Consider the following 15061-nt stretch of genomic DNA (forward strand, 5'->3'; position numbering starts at 1 on the left):
TGGCTGCCTCAGTTAAGCGTCTCAAGTACATGGGTAGATTTTAAGCCCTAATGCTCCTTCCCGCACAGGTGTCCTCCACAGAACCACTGTGCACTGCTGTGATGCAAACAGTCATTAATGACTACTTAATAATTTATCTATCTGGAGCATCCTCAATTTGCTTTAGTCCCGGCCCTGCCCCATTCTTGTTCCTGGTTGTCAGCATTTACCACGCAATTCTGCAGAGTTGGTATAGTCCTGGGTGGGCAGAGGAGCAAGGTTCAGTGTCTGGAGCCACCCAGTGGGCACTGCAAGTCTTCGCCTCTTGTTTTTAAAACCCTCAGTTTGAAAAGCACGTCACCTCCCTGTGGGGTTTCTTAAACTACTGCAGTATGAGAATTCTAGGGACAAAATAACACAGATCCAAAACTGGTGCTCCGCAGAAGACAAAGAATGATTGAATATGCTATCAGGAATAATGATTGATAAGAAAGCAACATCTGTTACCAATTTTATTGAGAAGTTGCAAATAAAGAAAAAGGAAAAGCCCCAAGGAGAGTTTTCCAGCAACATTCAGCAACACACAATGGTCTGTTGGCATATGTATCACTGTAAAAAAGTGAAAAAAGTGCATGCTGGAAAAAGGCTTGTAGTCACCCCAGGGTATGTTAAATGAGTGATATGGTCAGATCAACAACGAGGGACATTCATAGCACTCAGATCAGCACGTTGCAAATGCAAAACATGTTCATAGTCATGTACAAATATGGGTTTTGTAGGATGAAGTGCTACATGACTCTGCACTGTGAGACACAGAGGGAATCAGGTCCCTGCATCAGAATGCTGTGAGAGCTCAAATGAGAAAACTGACTCGGTGTGACAAATGTGTAGAAGAGCAACGAAATAAATGAAATGGTTGAGATAGAGAGGGTGGAGAAAGTGGGAGGAATTGAACAGCAAATGTACATGGATACAAACCATTTCAAAATCAGATTTTCATGGTATCTGCTGTGACCTGTTATTGTTGTCATAGATGAGAAAGGATTTGACAAGGATGTCAGGTGTACTGCCAAGCAGTAGCAAAAATAAAAAATCAAACAGATTTTGCAAACAAAACAACATAAAAAATGTGTTCAAGGTCAGATAAAGCAGACCTTTAAAACCAGTCCCCATGTGTTTGGCACCTCGAGTTGCCATTAGAACAAATAGCACATTGAAAAGGTTAGTCAGCAGGGCAAAGAAACTGGAGTAGCTTATGACCATAAAATGTCATTAATGTCTACAAAGAAAATTTGGATCAGGAGGTAAAGGCCAACTTACAAAACACTGGAGTCAGATTTGGACAATGTCCATGCTTCCCTGTAGAAGTTCTTCAGCTAATGAAAAGCAGCTGATACATAAGGAGTCATAGTTATGAGACATTAGAAGAGAGGTGTACACTGTAAGAAGACTAGCTGGACACTGTCCATGAATAAGAAGAATCCGTGGATGAGAGTTTTGCATATCTGAGGTGGCACTGACATGAAGCTGCTAGGGTCTGAAGAGCCACCTGCTCTACCTTCTGTCCAGTGTCAGTCTGCATCACGACAGACTCACCTCAACATGGACAGGGAGTTCATGGCCAAACTGAGTAGGGCTTTGAGCAGCTTGGTCTAGTGGGAGGCATCCCTGCCTATAGCAAAGGGGATGGAACTAGGTGATCTTAAAGATCCCTTCCAACCCAAACCATTCTAAGAGTATGTGATTCTATGGTATGGGAGTCCTAAAAATATTGGTGAGGTCAAACATAAAAACCTGCTGAAGAAAAAATACATTGAAAAAAGATAAAGCTAAGTCTGAACATGTGGATCAGTGGTGAGACAGAAATTTCAAAGGGCTGTGAAACTATAGCGTAGATTGTGATTGATCTAGAAGATCTGCTAGAATAATACCATGTTCCCTTTGTACCAAGCACAGGAAAATGCATCCAGTCCTGTGTATGAAAGATTAAGTTGTGCCTTGTCTGTTCTAAAACATTTTTACTAATATGAGCAAGGCTTCCCTTTGTGGATTCATTTTTCACCAGCATTTTTACCAGACAGTTAAAAAGGATGAGCTCTACAGGCAGAGATTATCATATCCCTGTATAATAACATCTCTGTTGGAAAACATACTGAAATAAAGAGTTTTAAAATAATCTATCCTTTAGGCAACAACAGCATGTCAGCAGGATAATCTGAAGTTAGTAACTTGAAAGAGATGCAGGGACTAGGTCTCTGCATCCTCCTCTCCTTCAAATCAATGTAAGTGTTGCTGAATGTCACTTGGAATGGTTTTGAGGGGAGAAATCAGCCATGACGGATTATCCCTGGATTAATTTTTCCCTCTGCCATTGATTTCTTGCATGACCTTTGAGCAAGGTGCACCAATTCTCCTTTTATGCCTCCTGCTCCAGTGTTCCATTTGTGTAATTATCTTCCTCACACATTTAGTATGAGCTAAGTCTGAGCTGAACCCTTTCATACAGGAATTGCTCCTTACTGTATGGAGGGAACCTCACCAGTGCCACTTGGATATCATGAATGAATTTTCGTTCCTCAGAATTCTTCAAGTTTTCCTTGTTTGATGGTGACAAGCAAGAAATAGGTGTTTAGTAATACAAGCAGACCGTGCTGCTGGAGAAAGCATAAGTGACCAACCTTTAGCTGAAAAAAAATGATTCATACTGTGGCTGGACCTGTGCATATAACTAAGACTGTAAATCTGGCTCTTTTTGATCACATTATTCTTAAGTATCAAAGAATCGTGATCTGAAAGAAAAAAAAAAAAAGCAATGTAGTATTTGGGTGGTGTGTAGAAATTATCACATAAAAGTCCTGCATTAGCTCTCTAGTATAAGAAAGGACACAGATCTGTGTGGTTAAAATACTCAGCAGTACCTACTGGGTGCAGGCACTGGAACCAATGAAGTTCTATATCCTCCAGCTAGTACTGAACCTACATGCTGATGGCACAGCAGCTGAAGGAGGATGGAACCCAGACTGGGGCAGCTTTGTCAATTCTTGAGTAGTTGGATGTGCCCTCTCATGACTGCTCTTGGCCTCCAAGCTAGCTCAGGTATCTTACCACTATGTTGTATGGCGCTGAAACTAGTGCAGACCTTTATGCTTCAGTTCAATTGCATTGAAATCACAGGGCAGGCTTCGGTCCCAGTAGTTACTGCATAACTGATGGGGGGCAGGCACAAGCTACGGTATGGTCTGAGCTATTATATGACATCCTATAAAGAGCCATCCAGCTAGCTGGATCCTGTGTTCTGCAGACTCATTCGTCAGGACTTAAACAATACAGGGGTTTAGGTGAGTAGAGCACATCCATCTGTGCTGAGATCATCCTGCTGCTGGTGCTGAAATCATCAGTGAGGTGCCTCTGCCCTTTAGAGTGACACAGCTGCGTTATCAAATGAGTAGCTTCCTCAGGGTGTTTTATTTTTTAATTCAGCTGTCAACACACAGTTCCCAAATGATTAGTTCATCTCTTTAATGTGCTGGCATTTTTCTTACCCTTGCCGATTAGTAACTGGGCTTGTTTTATTTATGTCTGAAAGGACTTATTTTGGCCATTTGTGTGAAGGTGAAAAAACTGCAGCATACTAAACCTGCAGTACACTTGGATAGGAACACAGAAAATGGCGATGACATTTCATGGTTTTCTGTGTTAACAAATTAAACATTGATTTTTGTGACTTCCTTTGCTCCTGCTCTCACTCTTTGCAGTGGTTCAGGAATCCTCTATTGCAGCAGAAATAACAGATCCAGCATAAATGAGTTCATCACTCCACTGGGCACTTTGCACAGTGGGAATTGTTCTTTGTTGGGAAGACATTATAATGTAAGCTAGTGAGCCAAGCCATCACTAGAAAAAGAAAGTGGGAACCAAATGTATAGGTCTTCTAAGCTCCTACCTTGTACATAGGAAGTCAAGTCTGTCACAAACCAGTGGAATCAAATCTTAGTGTAGATTTCTACTACAGGAGGAAATGTGCGTTCTCTGAGAACAGATAACAGAAAGACAAAGCAACACCAGCGTGGACTGTCTTCTTTGATGGAAGCACAGAAGATGCTGGTGGAGTTACAGATGGGTTATTTAAAAGATGTTTCCTCTGCAGGAAGCGCATGTGGGGGCTTCCTTAGTGAGTAAAATGAGTAGAAATATGAGTAAAACAAATACTCCCAGTAAACCTGGGTTACTGGTGACAGGCAAGATTTGAGAGTATATGTGTGTTGAGTACACAGCACACTCATCAAACAAATGACAAGAGAAAAAAAAATTAAAATTTGAGCTCTTAATCTTGTATGGCAAGCTTTATATCCAGTTTGATTTTTGCATGTATTATTTCTGCATGAATTAAAAAAAAAAAAAATGCATGTAAAGGTTTCTTGCATGAGTCACCTCTTCCCCCCCCCCCCCCCCCCCCCCCCTCCTTTAATTTCATGTGTGCTTACTAATGAGAACAGTGAGTTTTATAGAAGTCATCCTCACAAGAACACACATTGTGTTCAGGAAATGCACTGGCAGCCTGGTGTGCAGTGAGATGGTTTTCGTTTAGGTCCATCAGATAAAGGGACAGTGATAACAACTCAGAATGGGCTGGTTAAGATTTTCAGTTGAAGCAAAGGCTTATAGTTCAAAAAGAATATAGGCAGAAATATAAAATGTTACTAAGTCACAAGCAAATCCTAAGGGTTTTCTGACTTGTCTGATGATCCCTGAGCTTTGTGAATTGGCACACCTGAAACAGGCTCAGTAAGGTGGAAGGCTCCTAAATTTAGAAACACAATTCAGGCAGCAGCTGCTGCAAAGCAGCAGTATGTCACCAGCAGAGTTGGGCTTGTAAGCCTCTACTTGCTGGCAGCATCCAGCTTGAGTACCTAGGTCACCTGCAAATGCCATTCCAGATGGGTTATGTGGAGCCAGCTATTGATGTGGCCCTGTGAGAACAATCAAACCATTGCTCACAGCATACATGCAGGACTTCAAGATACCACTGCTGACTCGGGGGAGATGGCACAATTACACTGCCATTTCAGCTTTGCTGCCACAAGATTTCAGCTAAAGAAAAATGAAAGGAGAGGGGAGGGGAAGGGAGAAATGGAGGAGGGGGAAAGGCAGAGGAGAGTAAGAGGGTGAAGGAAAGAGAGAAAGAGGGGGATAGGGAGAGGAAGAGGGAGAGGGAGAAAGAGAGAAGGAGAAAGCATCAAAAGAGCATTATGACTTTGGGAAAGGTTATAGTAGATGAAAACAGTGGACCAGCCTTTCCACATGTGCCATGTTCTTGTCCCAAACCATGCAACAGGAACTCTTAAGACTTTGAGCCTTTATCCCATTGCTATCACTGTGAGAGGAGAGCTGTGGTGTCCACAAGTTGGGTACTGTGGGATAGGTGCAAGGTGTCACCCTGCCAAGAACATGGTCATCCTCAGCTCTGTTTTGTTCGTGTGCTATGAATACACTTTCACTTAGTCATAGAATCATAGAATCATAAAATGTCTTGGGTTGGAAAGTTCCAACCCTGCTGCCACAGGCAGGGCCACCATGACTGAAAATACTTTACAGTTCTCCTAAAGCATGTGAGTGCCCACCAAGGTAGTCTCAGCTTGTTGTGTGAGGTGTATCATCACTGAAATGCCAGTTTTAAGCCTATGGGTAACATTAAGAAGTCCTATAGGCAGGCAACAATGGCCAGTGCTCTCTTGTATTATCTTTCAGACAAGCAATTTCAGAAGCAACGATCCTACAGACAAGAAGGCCATGTAATACTCTGCTCTTTGCAGTGTACACCATCTTGACAAACACAGAACATCAATCATACTGAAGCTGTACCATGTGTCACAGAAAAATCACCCTTTTTTTCCTGTTGAGGCTATCAGAGAAGGTCATGGTGGTAGAGCATCAAAAGTCAGGTAGTGCCCTGCTTGATCTAGACAACAATCTCTGGCAGTGGTATAAATTTTCTGAAAGGTTAGGATTTAAACAGGTTCTCATAATAGGAAGTCTGCCTCACACCAGGGTAATTTTATTTAATGAGCTATCTTTTTCTTAATCCTGGTAGTATATCGTTTCTACACAGAGAACATCAATATCAAGTGTGGTACGGGCAAAATGGTACCACCTCAGGTAGTGCAAACCTGAGATGTAATGCAGAGGTGCTGCTGTGAGACCATTAGTTTGTTAAATGCTTTTATTTGATATTCACAGAGTGTGAACAAAAAACAGTATCACACCCCTACAAACTAGACCAGTGTCCACTACATAAGAGCTGCCTGAAATTCCCCACATACTAAGTCATTCCCCATTACTAAGTCATTTTCTCAGCAGAAAAGACAGACCTGAAAGAAAACCTGAAACTCAAAAATCATTATTGCAGCAGCTATAAGAAAGGAAGAATATCAGAATAAAAGTCCAGCTGAGAAATGTCCTTCCTTTTATCCATTCATCACCTTTTTCCTCTCTTGGAATATAATAAGAGCTGACAAATGCTTTGGTCTCTGCCATCAGAAAGAAACATACAACCGAGCCACATCCTGACGTCCTGGCTCATGGTGCCTGTGTCTACCAGAAACCACACAGTGAAGCTGATTTCTTGCCTCTAGTGCGCTGTTTTTTTGAAGACTTCTATTCCATGGGTTTTGGGGGTAGTCTTTCCATTACTTAAAAAAATAAAAAGAACTTAAAAAGAAGAAAGGAGAACAGAATATCCAGGCTTTCTCCTTCTCAAATGCCAACAGAGGACAAGAGTGTGCAGGGTGATTCCTGGGTAGAGAAAACATCTGCTTAAATATGTCATGAGACAACTGAAGACTTGTAACCCAAACCATGGTTCTTACAGGCACCTCCTAGGTGTGGACCCATGTGCTTGGGCAGTCCCTAGAATGCACCACCGGACCTCCTCTGGCCCCTAAGGTTACTTTATGTGATACTGGGGGCTGCTGGCTTTTCCCAGCGCAGCCCTGAGCTCACTTGCCTCAGTGAAGCCCTTCTGGACTTGCCTCATCACAAGAAAGATAATGCAGTCCTTTTTTTGGAAGACTACCAGATCAACAGTAACCTGATATAGTAATGGACATGAAACAAAAAGCCTGAAGCAAAATACTGTTTCTGATGTTACTTCTTTATTTCTGCTACTTATTTTGTCATCTGCAGAGACCATGGGGGGTGACTACAGAATTACCTATCCTGAAGATATCTTATCTCATTATAAGCTGTTGTATTTAATCATTTCACAGCTTCATTAAATGTCTTGTCTTAACACTTACTGCATCAGCACAGACCGGAGGACCATACTAGCATCTTCAGTAAGATGAGGAATGTATTGGTATGTTACTATCCTAGTAGTCCCTGCTGAGAAACCTCATCTCCCGGAGGAGAAAAAAGCCTAATGCATCGAACTAGTATTTCTGAAAGATTGTGCTTTCTTCATTCCTTTCTGCTTTTAATGTTGCTGAGCTGAAAAGAATTCAGTGCCACAAAAGAAACAAATTATGAAAGGCAGTGTAGCATTGGAAAAGGGAATGATAGTGATAAATAATTCCTGGCTGAACTACTTGTCATGTTTTGGATATATACCTAACCTAATTGGATATATACTTAACCTAATATAAAAAGTCTGAATATGAGATGAAGGTGGGCTTTTCTGTCCATTTAATACATATGCCCTTATTTAAAAGAATATTCATTCAGGAATTCAGATGTACTTAACTTTTACATTCAAGTATGCTTTAAACTGTGTGAAAGTAATTATTGGTGGGCACAGTAATATTGTAAAGAGTTTCTCAGGGTATGCAGTAGCCAGTAGTAAATCAATTTTGCTTCTAGGTACTTGAGGCGAATTGACCCTTATACAAATATGTGTTGGGTGAACCTGACATTTTTTTTTTTTTTGTAAGGGAAACTTTTTTTGATAGTAAGTAGTACAATTGGCCATGGAACTTATTGGTTTTAACTACATTTCCTGTTTTCAGATTTACTGTTGAAAAGTTCCTGCTGTTCTGCATATTGAGAACAATTTGTAGAGTTGCAGATTTCAGAAGGAATTAATATTTTCATCTAAACACATATATTTTGGACATGATTCAATTCTGTATAATTCTCTGAGGGATTGTATTTAGTTCACAGGAAAGCAGCTTTGAAATAAATAATGTTTTGTATCTACCGTGGGTGGAATGCTATCTGAGAAATAGCCCAGAGTGTACAAAATGTGTTAATGTGTCTGTTTGCCCCAGGGATGCTGAATCATGTTTTTGCTTTTGTTTTTTTTTGAGACTCTGCTGAAGGGTTTTGCATAATGAGAAGGCTGAAAATTTCATTTTCTCTCTCTTTTCCTGGACAGCAGGAGACCATTTTTTGCTGGATTAAAATTTACATTCACTAAAGAACAGAGGAACCCACATAGGCAGAGAAGAGAGCTCCCCAAGGAGAATCAAGGTGAGGTGACAAAGCATCACCTTCATAATCATCAGAAGTGCTCCAGCAGCTTCCCTTGCTGATTTTTTCCCTAAGCAGCTGTTCAGTTATTAGTTGCACTGTTGCTGATTTCAAGCAGAGGGTCCTTCTCGTGAGATACCTGAAACTCAGCTCCAGAAACATGCACCCTGGGAGCCCCAGGAGCATTCATTAGTAAGCAAAACAATCATTCCCAGTATTGTCACCCCATCAGGCTGGACATGTAAGAGAAGGGGAAGAAGGAGAAAAATATTCCCATTTGCTGCAGTTGGTTGGATTTAGCTCCTTGTTGGCAAGGTGAATCACAAGGTTTAATAGCTCTCAGTGTTATTAGAGCTGTCCTGTCTTTAACAGCTCCCACAGCTCTCTCTCTTAATTGTTGTTCACCTCCATCTTTTTCCAGCCTGCCAAGCCTCTATATTCTGTTTTATTTTATTCCTTTATTTTTAAGAGAGCTTGAGAGTTTCCACAGTGCTGCAATTCAAGGGCCTTGTAGAAAGCAGATTCTTTTGCACAATTCTCTCTTCTCACTTCCTAGTAAACTCCAGGGTCCTGGCACTCTTCCTATGCCTTTCATTCCTGACCAGAAGCATGACATTTCTCCACGGTGAAAGGCCCCCTTCCCTCCTCATCACTCTGTACTGTGGTCAGAGCTGTGGTTCTTCTTGTCCCCATCCCACCCACTCTCTTCACCCCAGGGGTCTGGCAGGGGTGGCCTCACCCTCTCCAGCACTCGGGCATTGAGAACTCACTGTACTCACCTGCCCACCCACACATCCAATTGCTCTCCAGAAGGAAGAAGAAAATGTCACATCAGACCTTCCGTTTTGGTGCAGGTTTCTTCTCCAGTTCTTGCTGCTTCTGCTCCCACTCCCCTTTTTTTCCTCATTACACGGGAGGCTATTTTTTAATTAAGTGGGAGGTTAGAATTTCAGGAGAGAGAGAGAAAGTCTTTGTTCTTCATATCCCAAATTGATTAACATTCTTGTAGCTTCACTGTTTGCTTATCTAAAAAAGAAGCCTTGATTTGACTGAGGAAAGAATAGCTTTTGCATTTTAATTTTCTTTTAACCAAAAGCTTCTAAGATACCCTAATTATACTGGAAAAGATTCCGAAACTCACTGAGCAGCTACAAATTCATCTAACTAATAACAGCCCCTGGCACGTCCAGTGGAGGAAACGCATTGTAGGAAAAAAGGGTAATTAAAAAACCCTATCAATTAATATAATAAGTAAATATTTAAATAAATAAAAGGTCATATTCATCTTAACATCGTCTTGCACAGGGAAGCACATCTTGGGAATATGAATTTATCTTTTCATCAGACTATGCAGAAGGGCGAAATTCAGGAACTGTGCACCAGATTGATTAGACCATGGCAAGACCCAAAGACGAAAAGGTTAGAGAGCCTCTAACATGACCATGAAATTACAAATTTTGTGACTTGTGAAGGGAAAGCCAAACTAAAAACAATAGATGTGATGTAGGCGGATTTCAATAAGCTCAGCAGAATTTGTTACTGAAAGCTTTGGTGGATAGATGACTTTGTAGGAATTGCATAGTGTAGATGACCACAAAAGCACAAGTTGGTCTACAGGGGAGGCAAGAGGTGCAGTAAGAGACTAAGAGTGCTAAATCACTGTTTCTTAGTTGGTTTAAACAAAAAAGAGAGTTCACAGAAAAAAAAAAATGGAATATAGATCAGATCATTAAGCACTACTTGAATAGAGCAGCACAAATGTATGAGGACAAGATCAAAAAGGGAGAGGCATAATGTGTCCTGATATATAATAGGAAACAAATCTGTGACAACATCACTGGTAGAGAGAAAAAAAAAGGAAAATGTTGATTTCCTCCTCCACAGATAGAAAAGATAATAGATGACATTGAGATGAGTGTCTTTCTTTTGTTCTTCAGTCTTCACTGAAAAGTCTCGTAGGAATCAGACTGTAAATATAGTGAGACAAGTTACATATCCAGAGCAGAATTCAGAAAAACAAGCCAGGAGTACTTAGAAAAAGCAACGATTTTCAGATCATCCAAATGTGGCTCAAGCCAGATTTTCTCTTTTAGATCTTCAAAAGGACTGCTCATAGGGAGAACAAATGCCATGCTCAATTTTAGTAAGAGGGCAGGGAAAAGAGGATCAAAGGAACACCAGAACATGCAATGGAACTTCAATCCCTAGAGAACTACTTGTGGTTATCTAGAATAACATACAATGAATAATGAGCAATTTAAGTATATCAAAATAAGGCTTGTCAAGATACACAGGCTTCCTTGACAGGCAGCAAGCAGACCGTATGGCTTTGAGTAGGCTGAGGATGCCAATTATCTTGACAGTAAGAGGACTTTGATACTTTTATAATCAAGCAATAGAAGTGTGGTTTGGATGAAACTTCTTTAAGGCAAACATAGATGCAACACTGCTCAGAAACCATTCAGCCAAATTAAAAGGAAAATGTTTTTTAGGGCTCTAATTTGGGCCTGAAACTATTCAATCTCCTCATTAAAACTTAGGGTGATAAGAAGGTATGTGAGTAGATGATGTATTTGTTGTACTTCAAGATGTCAAATTTGGGAGCATACAGTGAGGTGCAGCATGACAGTAACAATTAAGGAACCATCTTAAAAACACAATAAAGGGCAAGTGCAAAATTTTGTTTTTAGGCAAATATAGCCAATGGTGCAAATACAAGGTTGGCTGTGGATGTCAGCCCAGTTCTCTACAAAGGATGTGGAAATAAAAGTGAATAAGAGGGTGGACATGAGTTAAGGATTTCATGTTGTAAGGACAAGCTGGCACATAGGTAATGAGACATTAAAAAATTCTCTTCTGCTTATCATTAATAAAGCCTGAGCCAGATTAATGTGTAGTTGGAATGCTGCTTTGAAAGTACAGCACAGACTGTCAGAAAATCAAGAGGAGAAAATGGAAGTGGTTGAGGTCACCAAGGAAAAACTCTAGCACTGAGAGCAGGTCTTTAAATATTTCATAGGCTGCTGCAAAGGAAAGGAAAAACGAGTTCTTTGCATTCACGGTAGAAAGGGCAACAGTTACTGAGATTAAGTGTTGGCAGTGAAAATCCATCATGAAAACCTATCCAATAACAGAGATAGTGAAGAATTGAGGAGGCTGGCTGTGGAGGTTCCATCATTTTTAGTCTCTGAGATGAGGTCAGAGATGCCACCATCTGGGCCTGCACAGAGCTTTTCTCCTTGGCCACTGCATCTGAACGCTTGTGTCCTGCCTCCACCTAGAATTTGCTCTATTTCTGACCACAAAAGTCCACAACCTGCAAGCAATCACTGATGTTGTTAAGGGAAGAGAGAACTGAACACAGGTATGAAAACATCTGCTGTTGGAAAACAGCTATAAAGACGAGGCAAATAAATTATAAAGACAGAACGTGATCTGAACAGCCAGAACACTGGATGTTTAAAAACATCAAGCATTCCTCCTCTAGACTTTTTCCAAGAAGGAACACAATGAAGCCATGGGTGAGGCTACCAAGTGCCACAGGGGTATCTCCACTCCTGGACAATTTTAGGAACAGGATTATTAGAGGTATGGAGGGATACTTGAAATGGGGGGGAGGGCTGCACTATTTTATGTGTTTCTGTAATTCTCTGAGAGAGAGGAAATGCTGAAAGTATATGGAAACGAAACACAGAAGTGAGAGCAGGAACTGCTTTGTACAAAGAGCAAGTGACAGACTGCGAAACAAGAAATTAAAAATGTGTGGGCAGGGGAACCCCTAATTTTTTTTGCATTATAAACAGCTGACTTGTCGCACTTCTTGATTAACCACATGGAGTATTTTGCAAAATTGAAAACAAAAGCTCCAACGGTTTTCAGAGTAAACTAGTGTTTAGCAGAACGTGTTGACTCTTACAGCCTGGGGCAAGGCCTGATGCTTGCATTGCAGGTAAGGAAAAAACCTTTGGTTTTTGGTACATTGCAATGTAATGTCTGGAAACAGCTACTTCCAGACATGGAGCTGGATAATCTGCCAGTATGAACCAGCCTGACAGCTTCTCAGATAACTGCATGAAATCATAATAGAATTTTCTTCCCATTCCCCCTTAACTTGGTAACTGGCAAAATATTTCTATGTTGGAGCCTCTCACTTCAGAGTGCTTATATGAACACATAAATAAATCTGCTGGTTTGCACTGGGAGCTTCAGTTTTGTTCTCCAAATAATTTTGCATTGTTTCATTAGCCAGAAACAGCCTGCAAATTTTTAGCCTTTGTCAATAGAATTGGAATAGATATCTGGGAAGAGGAACGTAAGTCATAAATTATAGACTTGGCAGACCCTAGAGTGCAGGATGATGAAAAGCTATAGCTGTAGATGAAACTGTAGCATAAAGTGATGACTTGAGTGGGTCAAAGCTCAAAATTTCCATTTTACAGAAAATTCCAGAATGTTGAAATTTTTCCTCTTGTCCTATCACAACAGACCGTGATAAAGAATCTGTCCTCTTCCTTCTTACAGCCTCCTTTTATACATTTACTGAAAGGTCTCTCTCAGACATCCCCAGAGCCTTCTCTTCTCCAGGCTGAACAGCCTCAGCTCTCAGCCTGTCCCCATAGGAGAGGTGTTCTATCCCTTGGATCATTTTTGTGTCCCTCCTCTGGACACGCTCCATCAGGTCCATGTCTCTCCTGTACTGAGGACTCCCCATCCGGACACAGTACTCCAGGTGAGGCCTCACCAGTACAGAGGGGCAGGATCACCTCCCTCACCATGCTTCCTTTGATGCAGCCCAGGATATGACTGGCTTTCTGGGCTGCAAGAGCACACTGCTGACTCATATCCAGCTTGCCATCCATCAGTACCCCCAAGTCTTTTCTGGCAGGGCTGTGCTCCATTCTGACATCCCCCAGCTTGTACAGATAGTGGGAGCTGTCACTACCCAGGTGCAAAACCTTGCATTTGGATTTGATGAACCTCATGGGGTTCACCTGTGCCCACTGCTTGAGTCTGTTTATATTTCTCTGAATGGCATCATGTCCCTTGGCCATAATGACTGCACCACACATTTATTTTGATAACACTGCATTGCAGTTTGATGACACAGACACTGTAACCTGAACGTTCTATCTATTCTTAGTCTAAATGATGAAGTAAAAAGCAGACATTTATATCTCATAAAAACAAAACATTGAGATAATCTCGTATCAGATTATGATGAAATAGATACATTCCAATAAACATTTTATCATTTAATTAAGGCAATGTTTCCCAAAGGAATACTACTTGCTAGGTAAATTGCCATCATTTCCTAGTGTCCTTTAACCCCATAGAAAATATTTCTAAACAAAGACAGGAACATAATCTAAGGTCAGGCAGCTAGAAAGTCATCTTCAGAGTGAAACAAAACTGGTGCTTAACACAGCATACAAATTATGCATAACTGTTCAAGACCTATTTATCAGATGTATTTGTGAGGAGAATTAAAGATGTATTTTCTACCCTACCTGTTGCTTTATACAAATAGATCTTGCAAGCATTGTTACTTCTCTTAAGTGTTTTGTTATGTCTCTTCATTTCATATCTCCCAGATTTTTTTTTGCAAGAACACTGCTAAGAGCAGTGGGAAACTCATGAAGATCATTTCCTAACCTGTATGGTATTGCTAGGAGCTAATCTTCTCAGGCAAATCACCAGTTCTCTTCCCTTGTCCTGTTTCTTGGCTGCTGCTCGTGGCAGCAGGCACCTTGAGGCATGACATCAGGGCCAAGCCAAGTGTGCCAACTGCTGCATACATGCCATGCAAGGTAGCTCTAACCTCTGGGAGGGGAAACAGCACACACAGGGGTCTGTGTGGGGTTTGGTGCCAGCACCTGGAGGGCTGCAGTCCTCTGCACACCTCTGAGCTGCCCTGCTCACAGAATCACAGAGTCAGTCACAGTCACAGAGTCACAGTCACAGAATATCCCAATTTAGAATCAGTGAATCACTGAATCATAGAATGGGTTATTTTGGAAGAGACCTTAATGATCATCAACCTCCAACCCCCTGACATGGGCAGGGGCCCCATCCAACCTGGCCTTGAGCACCTGCACAGCTGGAGCACCCATAGCTCTGGGCAGCCTGTGCCAGGGCCTCACTGCCCTCTGAATAAAGAATTGCCCCCTAACATCTGATCTGTATTTCCTTTCTTTTAGTTTAAAGCCCTTCCCCCTTGTCCTATCACTATTAGACTGTGTCTATAGTCAGTCCCATTTCTGCTTATAAGTACTGGAAGGTCACAGTGGGGTCTCCCTGAAGTCCTCTCTTCTTCAAGCTGAACAAGCCCAGCTCCTTCAGTCTTTATCTGTAGGAGAAGTCCTCTCTTCTTCAAGCTGAACAAGCCCAGCTCCTTCAGTCTTTATCTGTAGGAGAGGTGCTCCAGCCCTCCAATCTTCTTCATGAGGATCCCTCTGCTTGTAGCAGTGGACTAGTTGTGGTTGACCTTGCCTTGCATCATGGAGATACGAAAATGCCCTCTCCATTCCTCTTCTTTCTGCCCTTAGTCATCCCACCACTAAGATACCTGCCAGGTCCCAAAACATGTTTTTTTGCTCCTGAGTTGTGCTCCCATTGCACT

General features: G+C 41.5%; 1 protein-coding gene across 10 annotated transcripts in view; it reads left to right on the top strand.

Annotated features, from left to right (window-relative positions):
- PALM2AKAP2 (PALM2-AKAP2 fusion) overlaps positions 1-15061 on the top strand; it is a 248857-nt gene that overhangs the window by 64848 nt on the left and 168948 nt on the right. Inside the window, exon 1 of one of the 10 annotated variants that reach the window (XM_040655300.2) lies at positions 12320-12391. The exons of the other annotated variants lie outside the window; for them this stretch is intronic. The gene's annotated coding sequence lies outside the window, so the exon portion shown is untranslated. Of the gene's footprint in view, positions 1-12319; positions 12392-15061 lie in introns of those variants that run through there. 10 annotated transcript variants of the gene reach the window in all.

Source organism: Gallus gallus, chromosome Z, assembly GCF_016699485.2.
Source record: "Gallus gallus isolate bGalGal1 chromosome Z, bGalGal1.mat.broiler.GRCg7b, whole genome shotgun sequence".
NCBI lineage: Eukaryota > Metazoa > Chordata > Aves > Galliformes > Phasianidae > Gallus > Gallus gallus.